Below are 10,806 nucleotides of genomic sequence, written 5' to 3' on the forward strand. Positions count from 1 at the left end.
CGAAACAAGACCAAAGCCTTGCAGCCCTCAGGAGACAAGTGCCACAGGCAGAGGCAGGAGGGGCTGAGGTGCACTAACACCCGAGGCCTCCCCAGTGGCAGGGAAATGATTAAGTGTGATATACCCAGATAACTTTGCAAGTGACTTGCACTCACATATTTCAGAGGAAGATGGAAAAAAACCAAGGTCACTGCCAATCTGACCATGGAAATTTTTCTTCCCAACCCCGCATACAGTGAGCAATTAGGCCCTGAGCATGTGTGCAAGAATCAGCCTAGACCAGTGGTTCCCAACCTGTGGTCCGTGAGCCGCTGGGGGTCCGTGGCAGTACTGTAAGGGGCCTGTGTGGAGCCCCTCGCAACTAGCACGTCCTTCAACCCACGTTGCTTCCCGCGGCTTGGGAAGCAATACAGGCCGAGGGATTTGCTGGCTGGTGGCACAGAGCCACAGCTGAGCTGAAAGTCTTCATGCCAGCAGTCAGCACATCCTTCAGCCTGCGCTGCTTCCCCAGCGGGCTATGGGACACCACTAGGGAAGCAGCGTGGGCTGACGGATATGCAAGCTGCAGGCACAGCTATATTGTTTGGGGGGGTCTGTAAAATTGTAATAGATTGAAAAGGGGTGCGTATGCTAAAGAAGACTGGGAGCTACTGGCCTAGACAATCTGCTGAATATAGTGAAAAATAGGAAATCTACCCCCAAAAATGTCACTACTGCACGGTTGGTGATGGTGAATGGTCCGTGACCATGCCTCAGGACTGGGAACGGCATGCTAGCATCAAAGAATGCCAGTTGGCTACTGCACCAGCATCCTGCCCTGCTTTCACACTTCCTACAGGAGTGCCTAGTATCACCATATGAAAAGCCCTGGACCATAAATGGAGGACTGGACATGATCACAAGTAAAGTATGTGTGCTATTGACTTATTTCCAGTGTAGGAAAGACAAATTACCCTAAGATGGCCAAAGACTAAATGGGATAGCGTAATGGAGGAACTTGCCATGGGGTATGTGTGAGATACCAACAAGGCTGAGAGGTGTAGGATTTCACTCCTTTATTCTCGGAGTTGAAAACACCTCCTATTTTCTTCCCTTCCATATATCCTCCCCACATTCTCTCTCAGCCCTCTTTTCTGCTCTTTTCATTATGTCAATAGTGCAGAATGGCCAAAAGATTCTCCAGCACCTGAGGAACGTGCAAACAATGGAGATAAAAAGTAAAAACCATCACTGGAGGTCTGAAGAAACTTGTCCCCCACCCCCTCAGGTAATGCCCAAGACAAATTTCTTCCCAATCGCCATCCCAGTCCTTAATGTTGGCTTAGCAGTGATGAGGTTCCCTCGGAGTTATGGGAGAAGAATCAGATCCCAGTATCCTATTATTCACAGGGTGACAGATATAGAGAAAATTAGGGTAGAAGCCATGATAACGAACTTTTCCCAACAGCTTTCTTTGTCATGCGGTTAAGAAAATACCACTGGTCAACAAATACAACTGTGGTATCTTGGTCACTAATCTCTTGCCCATGACTGTGGTTAGAGCTATCTTGGATCATTTAGAGTTTCAAGCAACCGGAAGGTAGTTAGAATTTTCCTTGTAATGATGTTTTGGCTTCATTTCCTCCACCTCCTCCTGTTACTTTTATTTGATCTGGTAAATATGAGACTTCCTAGGATATGGCTTTTGTATTTATTCATGGATCCGATTGCACTGGTGTTGCTATAACTGCCATCTCTGGGGAAATGCCTGTCGGGGAGGAGGGGAATCATTTCCTTGTTTGTTCAAAGCAATCACATTAAATTCATACCCAGCTGGGCTAACTGTGTGATTGTTATGAAGATTAATGTGATGATTAGATCCTGAGGCTGAGAGATGGCCCAACAGCTGTGGAAACTGTCCAAGGCCTGCACACACTGAAGGTTTCATGCGGGGTTCAGAGTGGCATGACAGTGTGCAATGTGTTACAATCAGATGGATTGCACAGGTAAAGAGATAGGGTCATGGAGGAGCTACCAGCTTGCAAATACATTCCTGCAGGAGCTCCGCCCATTAGGGATAGGAATGGCTAGCATATGGAGACCTGGCTCCCATGTGCAAACCCAGTTTCACAATCTCAAACCAAGCACTTGACATCCACGGGTTTTTTACTGCAACCCTAATGATGGGAGAGAAGCAAAGCACCACCTTTATATATAACCCAGACCTCCTGGGTATTTCTTTTGTGTGGAGCCGGGGGTGGGGACAGGGACAGGAGGTGCAATTAACGGTGACAAGCACCCTGGACAACACATCCTGAGCCACAGGGATCTGTATTTATTCTTCCTCCATTCTTCATCACTGGTCCAAATCAGGCCACTTCACCTCCCATTTCCTTTCTGTCTCCCACTCACATTGCAGCCTCTTTTTCCCTGCCGGCCCCAGCACCTGGAATTCCTTTCCTGGTGTAGCAAGCCTCCATTCCATGAAGCCTATAAATCCTACCAAGAAAGGCTTGCTATCGCTACTCCCCTCCTGGGTCTGCACCATGATACATCCCTTCTCTGGACACCCCATGCCTTCACTGTGAGTATATTTATTGTCCTGTAGACTGGAAGGTCTTTGGGGTCTTGTCCCCTCTTTGTTCTGTACAGTGCCACAAACACTGTCAGTACCCAACACCTAATAATCAATACCAGTAATTACTAAAGAGCCTAGACCTTCCCCTTTGGAAATGTTTTATCACATGTTCTACCTGGTTAACGGAGACCAGAAATATTTGACCCCTGTGTTCTTTTTCACCTGCTGCGCTTATGCCATTGGCCATGAGTCTGCCCAGAGCTGAGCTAAAGAATGTGTCGTTGCTAATGTATAACTGTGGGGTGTGAAGCAGCATGTGAGAACAGCACACACAACTGGTGTGAGAACAGGCGGCCAGAGCGGAAAGAGATTTAGTTATCCTGTGGCACTGGGACTGCACATTGTTCAATGTGCCCTTCGTGGGAATGGGATTTTGCACCCATGCTGACATGGAGCATGTAACATCAGAGTTTAGGAATCTGCATAGGCTGCCTCTGAGCTCCCAGAGGTTGTTTATAACCTGTAAAGCCTAAATGGCTTAGGATCTGGTTAGCCCAGAAACTGCCTCTCTCCCCACACCCTAGGGTATGCCTCGTGAAATGATGTTTACCGGAGCGGTCGACAAAGGCTTCCCTTGTCGACCGCGGCGCGTCCAGACTGCCCCGCTGTGCCACCAAACAGCTGATCGGCACAGCGCAGCTGCCATAATGATGTAAATGAAGCAGCGATTATTTAAATTGCCACTTCATTTTCCTATGTCTAGTAAACTCAACTATATGGCTCCGTCGACGGAGCCGTGTAGTCTAGACATACCCCTAGTGCTGCAGCTTGTGTCAGTGGCGTTGCTTAACCTAGGGCTTCCTTCCTCCTAGTTTAAATAGAGAGGGGCTGGCAGTAGAGCATCAGAACTCGCTTTTCCTTGGCCTGCCATAGCCTGACTTTGTTTACATTCCAGATGTTAATAGAGGAGGGAGAAAAAATATTCTCCTTAACCTCTGAGGATAGGACAAGAAGCAATAGGTTTAAATTGCAGTAAGGGAGGTTTAGGTTGGACATTAGGAAAAACCTATCAGGGTGGTTGAACACTGGAATAAATTGCCTAGGGAGGTTGTAGAATCTCCATCTCTGGAAACTTTTAAAAACAAGTTAGTCCAACGTCTTTGAGAGATGGTCTAGATCATAGGTTCCCAAACTGGGGGGCGTGAAGAAATTCCAGGAGGAGTGCGAGGCGACCCAGCCACACACATACCCCCTGTCAATCTCACCCCAAGTTTTGCTGCTATTTTTTTGGGAGGGGGGGGTGAGAGGGTTTCTCAAAAATCAAAAAGGTGGGCGTGATGCCGAAAAGTTTGGGAACCACTGGTCTAGATAATTTTTGGTCTCGCCACAAGTGCAGGGGACTGGACTTGATGATCTCTCAAGGTTCCTTCCAGTTCTAGTGTTCTATGAGCTGTATAGTCCATCTTTACTTCAGGCAGTTAGGAAGGATTGGGCCGAGTGATATGAGGACACAGATGGAGCTTGCAAGGTGACTGGGACAATTCACTGGTGGTTTTTCATTATTGCATTTTGATATTTCAGATTTCTAGCCAGTGGACTATTTTGGGAGAGGAGATTCTTTAGCAAACAGGGGAAAAAATCAGCAATTCACTTTGTGTAAGAAACAGTGTGGGAATTGATTGTAAACTGCCACAGGGCATGGGTGCAAATGGCACATGTCTGAGCACAATTAGGATATTTGGTTCCAGACGTTCTTCTGGCTTGCACTGCTTTGAAACAAAAGGCCCTTTACCTCCCCTTGTCTCATGCTGTCACTTCCCAACCTGCAATGTTGGTTCATATCTCAGTGGGCCCCATGAGAGTACATGAGCTAGCGGAACCTGCAATTCTCCAGTCAGAACGCCACTGTCTTTGATTTAATGCTGCTCTGTGTCACAATGCAAGACCTTTTTGGTGGCATCACAAAAATCCCACCTCCCAAGTAACAAGCTGGAACTACAGCTGGAGGCTGAAGTAAACGTGGTCTTTTCCTGGTATCTTGATAGTTCTGACGCAACACGGCTAGGGCATTCTGTCAGCCTGGAACCGGCGGCATCAAGCTATTCATCTCTTTCTCTGCACAAAGAGACCGCTGTGTGCGTAACCTTGTCTTTGGGATTGACTCACCCAAACCACAGAAATGCACTTTGTGAGCTCAAAACCCACCAAGGCTGGGAAAAAAAAAAAAAAAAAAAAAAAAAGACATCTTATTTTTTCCCTGTCAGGTGCCTCTTAACTGTCTATCACAGAATTTATATACCAGGCAGTAGCACGGCCTCTGAGTACCTGCTACTAAAGAGAGGTTTATCACTGTCTTGCTATATCCACAGCATGACATGAAAGGACATGACACGAGATGAGCCAGACACACCATGACATGAGCAATGCAGGCAGTAGTGGGATGCTGTGTATAATATACAGGCAGTCCCCGGGTTACATGGATCCGACTTACATCGGATCCCTACTTACAAACGGGGTGAGGCAACCCCGCACTAGCTGCTTCCCCCCAGCAGACCAGGGAGACGCGGAGCGGCTTTTCTCAGCAGACACCTCAGCTTGAGAATAAAGGACTGAGGGAAGTGAGGTGTGGGAGAATAAAACTGAGCTCTGGAGAAATGTTTGGCTAGAGTTTCCCCTACAATATGTACCAGTTCCGACTTACATATTCAACTTAAGAACAAAGCTACAGTCCCTATCTTGTACGTAACCCGGGGACTGCCTGTATGGGCATGGTACAAGCAATCATGATGACCCCTGTCAGCAGCTGGCCCCAGCAAAGCAACAGCCTGCATTCACTTCCCAGTGACCATGCAGCCCGTAACAGATTCTCATCTTTGGGAGTTCTCCTGTAGCTGAAGCAGGGGGAAGCTGCGCTTTGTGGTGCTGAAAGACCTTTGCTTTATTTCCTGCTGTGTGCACCCCTGGTTGATTACAATGCTGTGGCATGCGAGAGCTCCTGAGGATGTGAATCCCAGCAAGCAATGAAGGAGGATGGGTGATTTTGTAGGTAAAGCACTAAACTGGGACTCCAGAGACTTGGCTTCAGTTCCTGCCTCTGCCACAGCCTGGCTTTGTGACCTTGAGCAAGTCGCTTCAATGCTGTGTGCCTTGATTCCCCCTTCATAGCAGGAGAAGAACCGTACTTCCTTGTGTCAAAGGGGCAGGAGCGGATGAGAGTTTTGTGGGGCCCAGGGCATGGGGCCTGTTGAAGCGTGGGATCCGGGGCAGCCACCCTGCTCGCCCTGCCCTATATCTGCCGCTGCACAGGTGTGCTGTGAAGATAAATGCTTCCGTCGTCATTCTGAGTCTCAGGTTCTATGGTCATGGGAGCTGTAAACAGACAGCAGCTGCCACCTTGACCAGTCACAATGCAGCATGCAGTGACACCAGCTTACACCATGTGACAGGACAGAGCATCGGTCCTTAGAGAGGGAAAATAGCAAAAACATTTGCGACTGTCCCACTTTCCTGCCAACATATTTTCGTTATGTAAAGATAGATCCTGGCAGCCCTGAGGAGGCCAAGAGTTGCCCTGGCTCCTCCCGAAAGGAGAACCTATCAGGTAAGGATGCCAGCATACCAGGCTGGGTAAATTTGTACAAACACTTCAAATAACAATAGGTGGCCCGGCTATCTGATAAAGGCGCCCTGCAGGAGTCTGGCTGCGGGACAGAGGGAATCAGAGGTCATGCCATGAATTTCAGTTATGTTGATAGGAAAGGAGCCAGATAGCATCTACAGCCCCAGAGAAGGGAAATAAAGAACCAAAAACGTAAACGGTTGGCAAACAGCAGACTAGAAACAGCTTTGGGGATGACAAGAACAGGGAGTTTTATAGCATTACGGGGCAGCCCCAGTTACAAACATCGATATGTCTGCTCTGTAGCACAAGACTACGTATTTCCTCTGCCTACTATCCCCGGTTCAGCACAGGCCTGTATATGAGCCTTGCACTCAACAACTCAAATGAAGAACAAATAAACATTGTAGACACATTTTAAATAAATCTCTTAAATAGCTGCCACATTCCACTCCAAAGGGAGCTGCATTTCAACATTAGAGAGCTGCTTCACATGTGTACTCAGAGCTTAACAGATAGAGAGATTACACACACAAAGTGCATACCTTGTGCTTTGCGACCCTTCTGTATGAGAGGTTCAAACCCTTCTACTGTATTATAGTCTAATTACGCCGGCGATAGAAAAGTCCCAAAAGATCACTAGTGCATCCCTTACTTCAATAACCCAAGAATGCTCCCTAGAGTCTAACATTCAGAATTTTGTCCCCTCTGTTTCCACCACTTTCCTAGAGAGTTTACTCTCCCTATCTCCCTTGCACCAAAAGGCCACCAAAGGCATTGGATCAGGTCTTCAGTGATCTAAATTCATTACAGTTAAGTCTGATGTAGTTCGTAGTCCAGTTCCTAAAGCGCGGCTTCCCTTCTTCTTTCTCCCTCCCACAACCCACCATCAGAAAGAGCACTAATTAGCACTCACAGGTGACCTCAGCAAAGGAACCGAGACACTAGACACATTGATGACAGCAAGGGTTAGAAGCTGGATTGTGCTTACCCATGCTGCACCCCTCGCTGCGCTTCATAATAACTGTCAGTGATTTCCACTAGCATGAAATTCACTTCTCCCAGGAGCATGGGCTGCTCTCCCTCTCTACTGCAGCTCCCAATGCTGGGTCTCGCCTCTACCCTCACTCTTTGTCTCTCATGGTTGTCCAGATTCCCAGCTTTAGCTCAAAGTACCCCAGTCCTCTCACTTCTGCGGCATTATCTTGGGGTGACAGGGCAGGCTTGGCTTCCCTCCGTGCCACACACACACCGGGTCTGGCTATGGCAGCGTCCCGCACAGAGAGAGGACTTGTATCCCTGCCCACTGGAGGAGAAGGGAGCATGGCGTTGGGGGGAGGTGTGTGTGAGCGGCAGACAGCGCTTGCTGGGGAGGGTGCTCCTGGGGTCCCCTCCACTTCCTTCCCCTCCCAGAAGGCTCCCTTGGCAGGGGCTTGGTGTCCTCCTCCTCGCTGTGCTGTCCCCAGGAGCGGACGCTGCCCCGAAAGTGCAGGCATGCCCATGTGCAGCACTGCTGTGTGTGTGTGTCCATGTCCCCAGCCTCCTTCTAGCGGTAGCTTGTGGTGGGAGAGAAGGGCGTCGGGAGTCAGGCAGGCCTCTCCAGGCACCCTGTGAGCCAGAGAACAAGGGTCCTCTGTTGCAGCCTCCAGGGGCCGTGTGCCCTGGACTGGCGCTCCATGGGCACCCACATGCACATGGAGCGCCAGGCTGAGCAATCCCCGGGCTGAGAAGGCCGAGTGAGAAGTGCGCAGCAGCCCTTCGCTATCTGTCGCCACCAGCTGTGGGTTTAGGGAAAGTAACGGCCCTCACCTGATGGGCCTTCCCTGGCTTTGGACAAAGCCTGGGAGACATCCTGGAAGGTGGTACCGGCTCCAGGGCAAGAATGACCTCCTGGCTGGCGGGCATTGAGATGGTGCTGGCCTCGTCTGGCTCCCCCTCTTCCTCCTCGTCACCGGCTCTGCCCCCATGGACAGCAATGACAGTTGTCTCCCACTCAGAGTCCACAACTGACTCCCCCCCCCCCCACAAGATGCGGTACAACTGATCATAATAGGCATGGGAGTGGGGTGCCACCCTAGAGCAGGGGCTGCTCTCCCTGGCCTTGGCATAGACTTGGCTGAGCTCCTTGATCTTCATGCGCACTTGCTCCTGGGTGCGCATGTGGCCCCTGTGGCCCAGGCTGTCAGCCATCCGGCAGTAGATGTCAGCATTCCTGTGCCTGGTGCGGAGAGCCTGGAAGTTTTCCTCCTCTCCCCAGACCTCAATGAGGTCCAAGATCTCTGCCCCAGACCAGGAAGGCACATGCCTCTTTCGTCCGCAGGCAGGATCCTGGGAGCTGGCTTCCTGCTTGGCTGCAAATGTGGAGGGCTCGGACAGAGCACGGGGGTGGCTCATGGTGCCAGCAAAAGCCTTGAAGGTTGCTGCAATGTGGCACAGGGCTGTCAGGGCCTGCACTGTGCCACAAGCCCTTTCCCCTGTGGCTGCAGCTTTAAGGGCTGCAGGGAAAGGGGACTATAGAGTTCTCATGAGTGTGGGCACAGTGGCCAGCAGGGCACCTATGGGAAGTTCCGGAGGCCTCTTCTTTTGAAATAACTCCAGCTGCCCTGTCTACACACACCCTATTTCAAAATAGCAATTTCAAAATAGGTGTTATTCCTTGTAAAATGAGATTACAGATTTCGGAATAAGGTGCCCGTTATTTCGATGTTATTTTGAAATAATGCTGCTGTGTTAGCGTGCCCTAAGGGAATAGCATACACACAGCTTGATCGGTACAACTCAGCATCAGATCCTTTATAACACCAAAGCACTGAAAGATATTTATAGTGAAACAATCATAAATGGACGATAAAAGACTAAGATGTGAGCGACCGTGAGTAAGGATAATGAAAAGAGATATGATTATATATAAAACCACATGCCACTGAGTCAACACTAAACTTTAATAGGCTAATATCCTTGTTTACTTTAGTGTCTCATGTCACCATCTCACAGGGTGGGGACTCACCCTTCATGGATGCAAAAAGATGGCTAACAAGTGTCCCTGTCCCCCAGTGATGGTCCAGTAACCCTCTGAAGTGAATCTTTAGACAAATCTCTCTCCCCATCTGCTGTTCTTCTCAATATCCCATCAGCTGTTAACTTCTATGGACATGGGGCTTACAGTATTTGATCTGTGAATGAAGTAGGAAGAGCACAGAATACACATCTCTTTGCCTGGAAAAACCAGTTTTCCCGCTGTGTAGGGTGTGGCAGCACCTTAATACAAATCTAACAGGGCATATTTTCAGTATATAGACGTAACATTTTAAATGTCACTAGTACACACATTCCACAGCTGGATTGATGACCAGTGTAATCCTGGCTTTCATATAAGCTCTCACACCATGTACTTTGTAGATAAATCTTGAAACAGCAGCATGCTGGGTGCAGTGAGTTTATCAGGCCTCTCAGGCTACCACTGCAGAACAGTGAACTCTTTGCCAGTTGGCACTGAGGGGTCACAGCTTCTCAGTCACATGGTCCTCCTAAGTCCTCGCTACGTTTCCTCTATTTGGTAAATGGTAAAAAACAGTCGAACTCCAGAGGGCAGAAAGTATCCTCATGTCAATTTCATGGCTAAGCAGGGCCAGGCTCAAAGACTTTAATCCAACTGTCCAGAGGAAGAAAGTTTGTTGTCATGAGTTCCCACCCTTCTATCTCAGAGGCTCTCTCAGTGCCTCGTCTGGATCTTCAGTGCTGCCCCAGATGTTTGCCCCTGTACGATATGGCTACTGCAACTTTGCTAAAATCCAGAAGCTCATCCACATCCCTTTTCCTACTACAGAACTTGAAGAACAGTCAGCTGTTGTGTATAAAGAAGTCCATTAAATCTGCCAAAAAGCCCCCTCTGTAAAATCCATCATTTCCCAGAAGCAATGTCAGGCTTCTGCTCTGAAGGTAGTTTGGGTGACCATTCAGAGCACACCACGGTTAACAGCCTCTGTCCAAATGCTTCTTTTAGAGCCCTTGTTCGCCTGGCCCCTCCCCTTAAGGAGATGATCCCCACTTAGAAGTTGAAACTAGTTTTATAGGATCTTTGTAATCTTCCCTGTGGTTCTATCAAGAAGGCCCTTCTGCTAAGACTCAGTTTCTTAGTCTTTGCTGTTGAGGACCTTAGGAAGTTACTTCAACATGGGCCTCACTTTACACATGTGAATAATCCTGGACTGGTAACTCCCTATTCCCCCCCATACCATTCATGCTGCACCATCCTTTGTGCACAAACACAGTGATTTTTGTCAGAGCTAGACAACTGTTCTGTCTTCTTCCATTCTGCCCTGCTCGCTCCCATGAAGCTGAGTGAAGCCTCCACACTGTGCAGCAGATGTCGAGGGAGATGTTCAAGTCAATCACACTAGAGGGTAAGATTTCCATGCTTGGGAGAGTGTATCCCATTTCCTCTGCAGAGCCAAAAGAAAGGCAAGAGGCTCCTATGAAAGTTGGGGTCCAGTGAGATTAGAATGTACTCTACTGATTCCTGTGACACTCAGGAATGGCCAACGAAATGACTGCTTGTTCCACATGAAGAAGTTCTGCCTCTTGGGTTGGGATGGACAGCCCATTGCAAGGGTAGCACTGCCAAACTTCT

This window comes from Pelodiscus sinensis, chromosome 3 (assembly GCF_052426305.1).
Source record: "Pelodiscus sinensis isolate ZL-2025 chromosome 3, ASM5242630v1, whole genome shotgun sequence".
NCBI classification, from domain to species: Eukaryota; Metazoa; Chordata; order Testudines; family Trionychidae; genus Pelodiscus; species Pelodiscus sinensis.